Source organism: Carcharodon carcharias, chromosome 33 (genome assembly GCF_017639515.1).
Source record: "Carcharodon carcharias isolate sCarCar2 chromosome 33, sCarCar2.pri, whole genome shotgun sequence".
In the NCBI taxonomy this organism is placed as follows: domain Eukaryota; kingdom Metazoa; phylum Chordata; class Chondrichthyes; order Lamniformes; family Lamnidae; genus Carcharodon; species Carcharodon carcharias.
The window spans coordinates 10,141,913-10,156,073 of NC_054499.1; the positions used below are offsets into that span (position 1 = coordinate 10,141,913).

At 56.1% G+C, this 14,161-nt stretch overlaps 1 protein-coding gene across 3 annotated transcripts in view; it reads left to right on the forward strand.

The window, feature by feature from the left end:
* LOC121272389 (arrestin red cell) overlaps window positions 1-14,161 on the forward strand; it is a 141,577-nt gene that overhangs the window by 99,721 nt on the left and 27,695 nt on the right. The gene's annotated exons all lie outside the window — the stretch shown is intronic.

The window sequence follows — 14,161 nt, forward strand, 5'->3', positions numbered from 1 at the left end:
TGCTGTACCTGTCCTGGGAGTGTTTGATGGGGACAGTGTAGAGGGAGCTTTACTCTGTATCTAACCCCGTGCTGTACCTGTCCTGGGAGTGTTTGTTGGGGACAGTGTAGAGGGAGATTTACTCTGTATCTAACCCCGTGCTGTACCTGTCCTGGGAGTGTTTGACGGGGCAGTGTAGAGGGAGCTTTACTCTGTATCTAACCCCGTGCTGTACCTGTCCTGGGAGTGTTTGTTGGGGACAGTGTAGAGGGAGATTTACTCTGTATCTAACCCCGTGCTGTACCTGTCCTGGGAGTGTTTGACGGGGCAGTGTAGAGGGAGCTTTACTCTGTATCTAACCCCGTGCTGTACCTGTCCTGGGAGTGTTTGATGGGGACAGTGTAGAGGGAGCTTTACTCTGTATCTAACCCTGTGCTGTACCTGTCCTGGAAGTGTTTGATGGGGACAGTGTAGAGGGAGTTTTACTCTGTATCTAACCCCGTGCTGTACCTGTCCTGGGAGTGTTTGATGGGGACAGTGTAGAGGGAGATTTACTCTGTATCTAACCCCGTGCTGTACCTGTCCTGGGAGTGTTTGATGGGGACAGTGTAGAGGAAGCTTTACTCTGTATCTAACCCCGTGCTGTACCTGTCCTGGGAGTGTTTGATGGGGACAGTGTAGAGAGAGCTTTACTCTGTATCTAACCCCGTGCTGTACCTGTCCTGGGAGTGTTTGATGGGGACAGTGTAGAGGGAGATTTACTCTGTGTCTAACCCCGTGCTGTACCTGTCCTGGGAGTGTTTGATGGGGACAGTGTAGAGGGAGCTTTACTCTGTATCTAACCCCGTGCTGTACCTGTCCTAGGAGTGTTTGATGGGGACAGTGTAGAGGGAGATTTACTCTGTATCTAACCCCGTGCTGTACCTGTCCTGGGAGTGTTTGATGGGGACGGTGTAGAGGGAGATTTACTCTGTATCTAACCCCGTGCTGTACCTGTCCTGGGAGTGTTTGATGGGGACAGTGTAGAGGGAGCTTTACTCTGTATCTAACCCCGTGCTGTACCTGTCCTAGGAGTGTTTGATGGGGACATTGTAGAGGGAGCTTTACACTGAATCTAACCCTGTGCTGTACCTGTTCTAAAGGTATAAAAAAAATAATCACCTTGCCACATATCTTAGTGAAAACTTCCGCAGTTTTGAAGTTCAACTTTATTGCTGTTCTCCGGTGACCTTGTGTTGGTTTTGTTCGCAAGGCTCTGATATAAACCTGTCAGGCACTGAAAAGCTATTTGAGTGCCTGTTACACAGATGTCTGTTTGGGAAGTGGCTTTGACGCAGTTCCAGGAATGCAGTCTCTTGTTTGGATGTCGGTGAGGAGCAGCGATGGCATTTATACTGACTTACAATTTATTATTTCCTATCCAGGGCCCGTTTGAACACTACCCCTTCCACAGCTGTCTATTAATACCTCTCGTAACATTTCACCGCAAGCCCCGGACTTGTAGCTTTGCCAGTGGGTTTGGCGTAACTCATCAGTTTGCACACTCTCCTTGGGTCTGAGGTTTGTGGCTTTGACTCGCTTGCCAGAGAGTTGAGCACGTAGCCCAGGCTGACACTCCCACTGTCGGTACAGAGGGAATACGGCACTGTTGGTGGGGGGAGGGGTGCAGTCTTGTGGATGAGGAGTTGGAGTTGAAGTGAAGTCCAGCTCAAAAGCCAACAGGGCCACTGTATTCCAGAATACTCACTGGAGTATAGAAGAATGAGAAACTTGTTGAGAGGCATAGGAATCCAGCCCAGTGAGCCTTCTCCTTATTTGTTCTATCAAAACCCCTCATGGTTTTGAACGTCCCCTATGAAATCTCCGCTTAGCCTCCTCTGCTCCCAGTAGAGGGATCCCAGCTGCTCCAAGTCCCTCCGCGTAACTGGAGTCCCTCGATGCCAGTGCCGTTCTGGTATAAACAGCACTCGTGGGAAAACGCTTAAAAAGAGACGCACATAGGATTCCGGAGAATGCCTGGCACAGAAACAGGCCATTCGTCCCAGCCGTTCCGTGCTGTTCTTTACAGTCCACTCGCACCGGGATGAGCACTTGGCGCGTCATAGCATTCAAAGCTATATGGGGCCAAGTGCTGGTAAGTGGGATTAGTTAGGTGGGGCAGGTGTTTCTCAGGTGTCGGTGCAGACCCGATGGGCCGAAGGGTCTCACCTGCACCGTGAGATTCTGTGCACCTCCTCCCATCTTCCCTCGTCTAAATCGTGCCAACGTCACCCTCGATTCCCTTGACCCTCGTGGGCTTGCCCAGCTTCCCCTGTAAACGCATCTGCACTATTCACCCCAGCCACTCCCTGCAGGAGCGAGTTCCACATTCTCGCCGCTCTCTGGGCAAAAGGAGCTCCTCCTGAGTCTCCGATGGCATTTCTTGGTGGCCCTCTTCAAATTGGGTCGGGGGGTGGGGGGGGCGCCTCTGGCCTCCATGCAAGAGAAGTACGTCCTCTCTCTACCCTCTCTCTCGCCACAGCACCTTTCACATCACCACCCCCCCCAACACCACCACCAACCCCCCCCCCACAACCCCCGCCACTTCAGCGTCTTGGCTCGAGGGGCTGGGCAGTCGATTTGAGCCTCGGCTTTTCCCGTGGAGCCCAGGGGGAAGTGTGTCTGCGTCGGCTGCCGGCGCTGAACCAGACGCGCTCGCCGCTGACGCACACAGCCAACTCTGGGCATTGGCCTTGCTTTGTCTGCGCCCCCTTTTCTCCTGCAGATCAGGCTCCCCCTGATCCTGAAGTGGGGGGTTAGAGAGGAGGGGTGGTTTTTTTTTTGTGTGCGTATGATTAATGTCCAACGCCAGGGCTGCCAACGAGATGAAAGTACCCCGCTGAGCATTATCTAAGTAGCTTCTGTGAATGTCTGTTCAGCCGCTAACAACCTTGACATTTAAGATTTGTGAGGATTTGCAGAGAGTGGGAAATTCCTCCCTCACATTGAACACAGCGCTGGGCTGTGTGGGGAAGAACTCCAAATGGGTCTGGTGCCGGTAACCTTTCCTTGACCTCTCTGGTTCCTGCCAACTTGGGCACCTCGGAGTTATTGAGAGTAAAACGAAGCCTGTGCGGTTTCGAACTGAAACCGCCACCACCCCCCACCCTTGCCTCGGACTCGGAGGCCATTCGGCCCGTCGCGCGTCTGCTGTCCCATTGAACGAAGCTGTCCGATTTAACTCCACATCCCGACTGTTCCCCCGCTCTCCCGGCCCCAGTTGATTAACCCTCCTCAAGTTCGTGTCCAGTCGCCTTCTTGAGTGTTCCTACGGAGCCCGATTCCCTCGCCCTGGTCCAGACCATAAGTACCCCAACAGCCCCTCATCTCCGTGTGAGGAAACTTCTCATTCTCCCCCCCCCCTTGTTCTTTTGTCAGTTGTTTTGTACCGAAGGTCTCTGGCTACTGACCCACTTGACAGGGGAAGCGGTTCCTCCCTCCCTACTCACTCTAACAAAACCCCTCAGGATTTTGAAGGCCTCGGTTCAGATTCCCCTTCGCTGCTCGGAGGGAAACAATCCCAGCTTCTTCTCTCCACGTTAACTGAAGTTCCTCATCCCTGATACTCCGTTCTGGAGAATCCACCCCCCCCCCACCCCCCCTACCCCCACTCCCACCACACCCCCAACCTTCCAGGAACTTGACCTCCTTTTGTAAAGTGTCCCAACTGCGCACAGTGCTCCAAACGGGGCCTGCGTAAGATAGGGAGGCGGGGGTAGGGAGCACTGGGCCTCTTGGGCCCTTACCCTGCCCCCATTGGGTAGGATCATGGCTGATCTGATGTGGCCTTGACTCCCCTCCTTGTCGATGAAAAACCCTAATTCGGCCTCAAATACATTCGCCAACCCAACCTCCGCTACTCTCCGGCGGGTGGCGTGGGGGGGTTGGGGGGAGAATTCCAAATCCTAACGGCCCTCGAGGGAAGAAATTCCTCCTCACCCCTGCCCTTTATTCTGTAATCGTGCCCTCCCGGTGATTCTTAAAGGGTCAGCGTGACTTTTCTTTTTCCAGGAGGGGTTCAATGTCCCTCCCCATCCTTAAAGGCCAGCGATCCCGACGCTGATGTCGCTGGTTGCCCACAGTGTGGGGGGGGGGGGCAAACTCGAGGGCAAGGACTCGTGGACTGCCTATCCCCTCAGGCCCCCAACTTGCTCCCCCCACCACCCCACCCGGCTACAGGCAGCGAGAGCCTCTCCCTCCCACCACAACCTCCCCCCCCCACCCCCCCCCCCCGACTACAGACAGCGAGAGCCTCTCCCTCCCACCACAACCTCCCAGACTACAGGCAGCGAGGGCCTCTCCCTCCCACCACAACCCCCCCCCCCCCCCACCGACTACAGGCAGCGAAAGCCTCTCCCTCCCACCACAAACCCCCCGACTACAGGCAGCGAAAGCCTCTCCCTCCCACCACAAACCCCCCGACTACAGGCAGCAAGAGCTTTTCCCTCCCACCACAACCACCACCCCCCCCCCCAACTACAGGCAGTGAGAGCCTCTCCTTCCCACCACAACCTCCCCCCCCCCCCACCTTCCCCCGACTACAGGCAGTGAGAGCCTCTCCCTCCCACCACAATCCAACCCCCACCCCCCCAACCCGACTACAGGCAGCGAGAGCCTCTCCCTCCCACCACAACCCCCCCCTCCCCCGACTACAGGCAGTGAGAGCCTCTCCCTCCCACCACAACCGCCCCCCCCCCCGCCGAACTACAGGCAGCGAGAGCCTCTCCCTCCCACCACAACCCCCCCAACTACAGGCAGCGAGAGCCTCTCCCTCCCACCACAACCCCCCCCCCCCCCCCCCCCCCGACTACAGGCAGCGAGAGCCTCTCCCTCCCACCACAACCGCCCCCCCCAACTACAGGCAGCGAGAGCCTCTCCCTCCCACCACAACCCGCCCCCCCCACCCCCGACTACAGGCAGCGAGAGCCTCTCCCTCCCACCACAACCGCCCCACCCCAACTACAGGCAGCGAGAGCCTCTCCCTCCCACCACAACCCCCCCGACTACAGGCAGCGAGAGCCTCTCCCTCCCACCACAACCCGCCCACCCCCGCCCCCCCCTTCCCCGGCTACAGGCAGCAAGAGCCTCTCCCTCCCACCACAACCCGCCCCCCCCACCCCGGCTACAGGCAGCGAGAGCCTCTCCCTCCCACCACAACCTCCCAGACTACAGGCAGCGAGAGCCTCTCCCTCCCACCACAACCCCCCCCCCCCGAACTACAGACAGCGAGAGCCTCTCCCTCCCACCACAACCCCCCCCCGAACTACAGGCAGCGAGAGCCTCTCCCTCCCACCACAACCCCCCCCCGAACTACAGGCAGCGAGAGCCTCTCCCTCCCACCACAACCCCCCCCCCCGAACTACAGGCAGCAAGAGCCTCTCCCTCCCACCACAACCCGCCCCCCCACCCCGGCTACAGGCAGCAAGAGCCTCTCCCTCCCACCACAACCCGCCCCCCCCACCCCGGCTACAGGCAGCGAGAGCCTCTCCCTCCCACCACAGCCCCCCAGACTACAGGCAGCAAGAGCCTCTCCCTCCCACCACAACCCCCCCCCCCCCGAACTACAGGCAGCGAGAGCCTCTCCCTCCCACCACAACCGCCCCCCCCCCCCAACTACAGGCAGCGAGAGCCTCTCCCTCCCACCACAACCCCCCCAACTACAGGCAGCGAGAGCCTCTCCCTCCCACCACAACCGCCCCCCCCAACTACAGGCAGCGAGAGCCTCTCCCTCCCACCACAACCCCCCAAACTACAGGCAGTGAGAGCCTCTCCTGCCCCCACCCGATCACCCTAAGCAAACGCCCCCGGACTAGCAGGTTCTGCTCCCCCCCCGGATCCTGCCTTTGGCCCCGGCTCGCTGGATGCTCGGGCGTGAAGGCCTCGGACCCGGGAGCCCGCACCCGGCTCTCCAGAGAGGAAAAGCGGCGACGCCGGCTGCGGTTCCGCCTGACCGGGATGAGCAAGCGGCTTTGGGCGGCAGCTGCCAGCGTCAGGACCGACTTCAGCCGGGTGGTCGTTCGGTGAGGAGAGGCGATGGCGTTAGCGGTGCCGTCGCTGGACTCGTAATCCGGAGACCCAGGGTTAATGCCCTCGGTTCAAATCCCACCGGGGCAGATGGTGAAATTAGGAATCAATTAAAAAAAACAAACCCCGGAATTAAAGGTCTGACAATGACCATCGATTGGTGTAAAAACCCCATCTGGGTCACTAATGCCCCTTTTAGGGAGGGAAATCTGCCCTCCTTACCCGCTCTGGCCTACATGTGACTCCAGACCCACAGCAACATGTCGTTGACTCTTAACTGCCCCTCTGAACAAGGGGCAACTAAGGATGGGCAATAAATGCCAACCCGGCCAGCGACGCCCACATCCCCGTGAATGAGTTAAGAAGAAACTCTTATGGAGCAATTCTCTCCCACGGAGAGCGGTGGAGGCTGGGCCTCTGAAGACATTCGAGGCTGAGCTCGAGGGGTCTCAGGGGGTCCAGGCCAGGGGACGGACGAGAAAGGCCTCGGGACAGCAAATCGGATCAGGCGTGATCTTACTGAATGGCAGGGAGGGCTCGAGGAGCCGAGTGGCTCCTTTCTCTTGTTGTTGGCAGAACCGGCCTCTCCAGGGTTGGCCTCCTGTTCGGCCTCCGGCCAAGGGTCAGCCAAGGTGACAGAAGCCTGTCCGAGACGGATGTGCTTGCTGGCTGTCTATCACCTTTCGTGGCTGGAAGGATAGCTGGACGATGCTGCACACACACGTGCACACACACACTACACGTGCGCACACACACTACACGTGCACACACACACTACACGTGCACACACACACTACACGTGCGCACACACACTACACGTGCACACCACACACACGTGCACACCACACACATGCACACCACACACATGCACACCACACACATGCGCACGCACACTACACACGCACACACCCCACACACGTGCACACCACACACGTGCACTTCACACACACACGCGTACGCCACACACGTGCACACCACACACATGCGCACACACACTACACACGTACACACCACACACGTGCACACCACACACATGCGCACGCACACTACACACGTGCACACCACACACACGCGCACACCACACACGTGCACACCACACACATGCGCACACTACACACGTGCACACCACACACGCGCACACCACACATGCGCACACCACACATGCGCACACCACACATGCGCACACCACACACACGCGCACACCACACACGTGCACACTACACACGTGCACATCACACGCACGTGCACACCACACACATGCGCACACACAATACACACGTACACACCACACACGTGCACACCACACACATGCGCACGCACACTACACACGTGCACACCGCACACACGCACACACCACACACATGCGCACACCACACACGTGCACACCACACACACGCGCACACCACACACGTGCACCCACCACACACGTGCACACTACACACCACACACACGCGCACACCACACACGCGCACACCACACACACGCGCACACCACACACACGCGCACACCACACACACGCGCACACCACACACACACGCGCACACCACACACCACACACACGCGCACACCACGCGCGCACGCCACGCACACGCGCGCACGCCACACACACGCGCGCACGCCACGCACTGCGCGCATGCCACGCATACGCGCGCGCATGCCACACACACGCGCGCCACACACGCGCGCACACACCTACCTGCCTTATCGACGCATCCTGCCACCTTTGTGGACTGCTCCATTTTCACCCCCCACCCCGCTCCCCCCCCGACCCTAGCTCCTCTGCTCTTGCACCCCTACGAAGGAGCATTACCATTTCGCACATCGTACCGGCTTAATGAGCATATTTATTTTCTCTGCCCTGGGTCCCGTGAGGTTTCGTTGTAACATTTAAGACGCCCAGAACGTGTTTGTCTGGCAAAAGCTGGACTGTTTGCAAACGTCAGGGCAGGGCTTTTGCCAAGGATATACAGTGCTCCCAGTTAGAACTGTGAAGGCTCCCAGTGTGCGGGTCCCCTTACCTATATGAAGGCAGCAAATTGAGCAATCTAGCAGGGCTGGCAGCATCTGCGGAGAGAGAAACGGTGTTAATCCACGTCATAAATAAAAGGTTCATAGCAAGCACAGGGAAGCATAACCATTCCAAGAATTACTTAGAATGAACCCATTGTCCGATTTTATTTTTTATTTGTTTTTTTTTTCCCCCTCCCTTTTCCCCACTCGTAGCATCATCGATGTTAATCCCAATAATTGTAGCCTGTAGCTTAACCCAGGTTTATCTCCAAGACAGCGGAGCAGAGTCACAGACTCACCCAGTTCCTCCCAGAGTGAACTGGTTTCTCTACCCTTGGAGCGATTCCCTAATCCTGCTCCAACGGGGGACAGCTGCACTTCATTACCAACCTAAAGCACGTATTTTACTGCAGCACAGAATTCAACGTCAACAATCGAACGGTCACGGCCAGCAGGAGGCCATTTGGCCCATTGTATCCATGCCATCCCCTTGCAAGAGCGACTCAGCTGTTACTCAATCTCCCAGCCTTTTTTCCTGTAATCCTGCGATTTTATTTTTCTCTCTCTCTCTCTCTCTAGATAATGATCCAATTCCCTTTTGGAAGCCATAATTGAATCTGCCTCCACCACACTCCCAGACAGCGCATTCCTGATCCTAACCACTCGCTGCGTTTTTATGTAAAAAAAAAATAAAGTTTCTTCTCGTGTCTCCGTTGCTTCTTTCTCCAATCCCCTTAAATAAGTGTCCCCCCCACCCCCCACCCCGCTTCTCGATCCTTCCCTATCTACTCTGCCCAGGCCGCTCGTGAATTTGAAAGCCTCTGTCAAATCTCCTCTCAACACCGTCTTCTCAAACTCTTACACATGTTTTCACTGTTGAACTCTCTCGTACGTGCTCACACCTTCATGTGGTATTTTTCTCTCTCGCTCGCTCGCTCTCTCGCTCTCTCGCTCTCAATCTCTTACTCTCTCGCTCACTCGCGCTCTCTTACTCTCTTGCTCACTCTTGCTCGCTCACTCTCGCTCACTCTCGCTCTCTCTCTCGCTGTCCCTCGCTCTCTCTCGCTTTCTCTCGCTCTCTCTCGCTCTCTCGCTCTCTCGGTCTCTTGGTCTCTCGCTCTCTCGGTCTCACTCATTCAATCTCTCGCTCTCTCTCAATCTCTCGCTCTCTCTCAATCTCTCGCTCTCGCTCTCTTACTCTCTCGCTCTCTCACTCTCTCGTGCTCACTCTCTCTTGCGCTCTCTCTCTCTCTCGCGCTCTCTCTCTCTCGCGCTCTCTCTCGCGCTCTCTCTCTCGCGCTCTCTCTCTCGCGCTCTCTCTCTCGCGCTCTCTCTCGCTCTCTCTCTCTCGCTCTCTCTCTCTCTCGCTCTCTCTCTCTCTCGCTCTCTCGCTTTCTCTCTCTCTCGCTCTCTCGCTCTCTCTCTCTCTCTCGCTCTCTCTCTCGCTCTCTCGCTCGCTCTCGCTCTCTCGCTCTCTCGCTCTCTCGCTCTCTCGCTCTCTCGCTCTCTCACTCACTCACTCACTCACTCGCGCGCTCTCTCCTTTCCACAGTTTCCCCCACCCAACACGTTAGGCTTTAAACCAATTAAATAATTTGAAAGGCAGGAATATAAATCCTGCCAAGGAATGAGAGCTGTGCCGCTGGCTCCAGCTGTGAGCCTGTCACAGAAATTAAAACCACGCGAATCTGCAGCACAGGGCAGGAGGTTCTTTCATCCATTCTGCCTGTGCTGATTTCTTGGCGAAGGCAATCCAAAACTGACCCCATCGCCCTGCGCCCTCCCCGTGGCTCCCTCTACCTCCCTGTGTTTCAAGGCTGTCTGTCTCCACTAGGCCCTGTTTAACAGTGTGTCCCTCTCCCCTCACCATGTTGTGCTATGAGGGATTCACCGCCGGCGTCTTTCCCTCACTCGTGAGGCATTGTAAGGTGGACGCTGGTGCTAGTCTCTTCACAACGTAACGTGGCGTTATTAATTAAAAATAAATTGTGGTCGAGTGAGTCGTTTGCCCTCGGGGCTGATTGAAGCAGAGGTGGAGGCAGCCAAGCTATCGCTATCGCTGTGAATCATTCCACCCCGCCTGTGCACCACCCCTCCCAGACTGCCATTGGTGGATGAGGTCACTTCTCACTTAAAATTTCTCATAGCGGTGACCCATAGCATTGACCCGTAGCATTCGCCTGTAGCGTTGACCCGTAGCATTGACCCGTAACATTCGCCTGTAGCGGTGACCCGTAGCATTCGCCTGTGGCGTTGACCCATAGCATTCGCCTGTAGTGGTGACCTGTAGCACTCGCCTGTAGCGGTGACCTGTAGCACTCGCCTGTAGCGGTGACCTGTAGCATTCGCCTGTAGCGGTGACCCGTAGCATTCGCCTGTAGCGGTGACCCATAGCATTGACCCGTCGCATTCGCCTGTAGCATTGACCCGTCGCATTCGCCTGTAGCGTTGACCCGTAGCATTCGCCTGTAGCGTTGACCTGTAGTATTGACCCGTAGCATTTGCCTGTAGTGTTGACCCATACCATTCGCCTGTGGGGTTGACCCATAGCGTTGACCCGTAGCATTCGTCTGTAGCGTTGACCCGTAGCATTCGCCTGTAGCGTTGACCCGTAGCATTCGCCTGTGGGGTTGACCCGTAGCATTCGCCTGTGGGGTTGACCCGTAGCGTCGACCCGTAGCATTCGCCTGTAGCATTGACCCGTAGCATCCGCCTGTAGTGTTGACCTGTAGTGTTGACCTGTAGCATTCACCCGTAGCGTTGACCTGTAGAGTTGACCCTTGGCATTGACCTGTAGCGTTCGCCTGTCGTGTTGACCCATAGCGTCCGCCCGTAGCATTGACATGTTACTGTTCTAGTCTCAGTCTTGTGGCCTCCTGTTTGAGATACAAGCCTTCACTGCCCTCTATTGTGTTGTCTTGCACAGAGGGACTGGCTTCATAACACTGCAGTCGCAAGTTGTCAAATCTCCAGGAGTCTCTGGGATTTGAAGATTGACCTCCAGGGTTCTGCTGCAAGGAGAGCCCCAGGAGAAAACTGATTTAAGCGAAAATACAAATGAAAGGCGCTCTCTCTCAAATTTCTTCCGAGTCCTTCGAGTTATTTGTTTATGGAAGATAATTGGCGTAGCAGTAGTGTCACTGGACGAGTAATCCAGAGGCCCAGGCTAATGTTCTGGGGACACGGGTTCGAATCCCACCACGGGCAGCCGGTGGAATTGAAATTCAACCAATAAAACCTGAAATCGAAAGCTAGTCTCAGCATTGGTAATCGTGACAGCTATCGCTGATTATCGTAAAAAAAACTCAAACACCGCCCCCCCCCCCCCACCACCCCCACCTGGTTCACTAGTTCCTGTGACCGACCCGCCGCGCGGTGAAATTGACCGGGCAACGGACCCGTGTGGAGTTTCAGCCACGCTCCGGCCAACAGGGAGGTGAACCTGTGCCTTGTGTGTTTTGCTGTTGCTCTGGGGCCGATACAACTCCGTGCGAGTGGTATCGCAGGGTCTGCACATTACTGAGCCCAATTTCATGGATAATCAAACGGAACGATCAGTTGGGAAGAGGGAAAGTCTTGACTCGCTCGCAGCCTGGTTGAACCCCCTATGATGTTTCCAAAGCTCAACACCTTTTACCAAAATGAATCCTAAATGTTGCAAGACCACCCTCCCCCACCCCCGAAATACCCCCCGAGGGAAGGAAATCTGCCGTCCTTACCCAGCCCGGCCTCCACGTGACTCCAGACCCCCCGCAATGTGGCCCTTGCTGCCCCCTCTGAAATGGCCCAGCGAGCCCACTCAGTTCAGGGGGGTAATTAGGGCAGAGGCAACAAAGAGGCCCACACCTCAGGAAAGGGCTAAGAAAAAGATTGCAAGGATATTGGAGGGGGGGGCATGGGTGTGTTGGTGGTGGTGGTGGTGGTGGAGGACACGTTGGGGGAGTTGGGGCTATTTGACTGACTCGAGCATCGGTCAATCGGCTAATGGAGAATTCGGTTGACAGAGTTTCTGGAGTGTTGTAGGGCTAGATAAGGTCACGGAGATGGTGGAGGGTTGTGGGGGGGGGAGGGAAAATGGGCGGGCAACAAGGTCATGGAGAGATTTCAAAACGAACGTACAAGATAGGAACAGGAGTTAGGCCATCGAGGGGGAGGTGAGGTGATTAGAAGCCCATTGGGTTGGTGAGAAATGATGCTAAAAAGACTGTTGGGCAAAGCTCTGTATCTTATCCTCCATCAGCTACCACGTCCTATGACCGTGGGCTTCCATTGAGTTGGTCCATGATGGTGCTCGGCAGAGTACCGCAGTGGTTTAGCCATTGTCTTCTGCAGTACAGCTGTTCAAGAAGCTCCCCCACTCTCACCGCCGGCGCATGGGAAGGATTTACAGGCCGATAATCGACCACGTTATGAACGTGCTTCCATGACCATCAAGTCCTGAAGTGCAGCCTCTAGCCCAAAGGCAGGGGGTACTGCCAGTGCACCAGAACACCTCCCCCTCTGTATTTTATAGGAGCTGTGTTAATGACTGGTTTATCATACCTGCAGAGAGTCAGTGAGTGTTAGGTCCTTCCCGGGCAGTGAGAGCTGTGGATTTGTTTTTCTGTGTGCGAGGGACGATTTCTCTCTAACAGAGACACAGCCCCAAACTGATGAAGGAGGTGAATTTTAAAGGAATACTCCTCCCTGCCGCCCCCACTCCCCCTCTCATCAGCCCATGTAAAAGTGACGATGTGCGGCACAAGTGTGAGGGCCGGGGACAAAGAGCGTGTGTGTGGCCGTGTTGTGAGCGTGTGCGTGTGCATGCGAGGGTGTGCCTGTGCGTGTGAGAGAGAGAGAGAGAGAGAAAATGGGGATGTGTGGGGGTGTGCGCGCATGAGAGTGGGGATGTGTGTGTGCGCGAGCGAGGGAATGGGGGGGGATGTGTGTGTGTGTGTCTGTGTGTGTGTGCGCGTGCGCAATAGGGAGAGGGAATGGGTGTGTGTGTGTGTGTGTGTGTGTGCGCACAAGAGGGAGAGGGAATGGGTGTGTGTGTGTGCGTGTGCGCAATAGGGAGAGGGAATGGGTGTGTGTGTGTGCACAAGAGGGAGAGGGAATAGGTGTGTGTGTGTGTGTGCACAAGAGGGAGAGGGAATGGGTGTGTGTGTGTGCGTGTGCGCAATAGGGAGAGGGAATGGGTGTGTGTGTGTGCGCGTGCGCAATAGGGAGAGGGAATGGGTGTGTGTGTGTGCACAAGAGGGAGAGGGAATGGGTGTGTGTGTGTGCGCGTGCGCAATAGGGAGAGGGAATGGGTGTGTGTGAGTGCGCGTGCGCAATAGGGAGAGGGAATGGGTGTGTGTGTGTGTGCGTGTGCGCAATAGGGAGAGGGAATGGGTGTGTGTGTGTGTGCACAAGAGGGCGAGGGAATGGGTGTGTGTGTGTGCGTGTGCGCAGTAGGGAGAGGGAATGGGTGTGTGTGTGTGCACAAGAGGGAGAGGGAATGGGGGTGTGTGTGTGTGTGTGTGTGTGTGCACGAGAGGGCGAGGGAATGGGTGTGTGTGTGTGTGTGCACAAGAGGGAGAGGGAATAGGTGTGTGTGTGTGCACGCGTGCGCAATAGGGAGAGGGAATGGGTGTGTGTGTGTGTGTGTGTGTGTGTGTGTGTGTGTGTGTGTGCGCACAAGAGGGAGAGGGAATGGGTGTGTGTGTGTGTGTGTGTGCCCGAGTGAGCGGGGATGTGTATTTTTTGTATGAGCGAGTGTGTATGTGTGTGTGTGTGGGGTTGGGATTTACAATGCTCTGTTTGCACTCTCTCCTGTCGGGGATAGTTACTGTACTGATCACTCCAGGGCCCTGTACCGACAGATATTGATCTCCATTGCTCGTTTCGTGAGATTCGGAATGAAACGTCGTTTCCTTCAAGTCGGTGCAACCAAATATTGAGGTAGTGACAGGGTTGTCCCTGTGACTGTGAAACTCCTTTGCCCATTGGGAGGGGAGATCGGGCTGGGACCTGTTCCCTCAACACGATATATCCAAATTTGGGCAGGCGAATTAATCGACTTTGTGTAATTGGGGTAAATGATTAAGTTTCACTCAAGCAGGGTATTTAAACACGAAATTTCAGAACC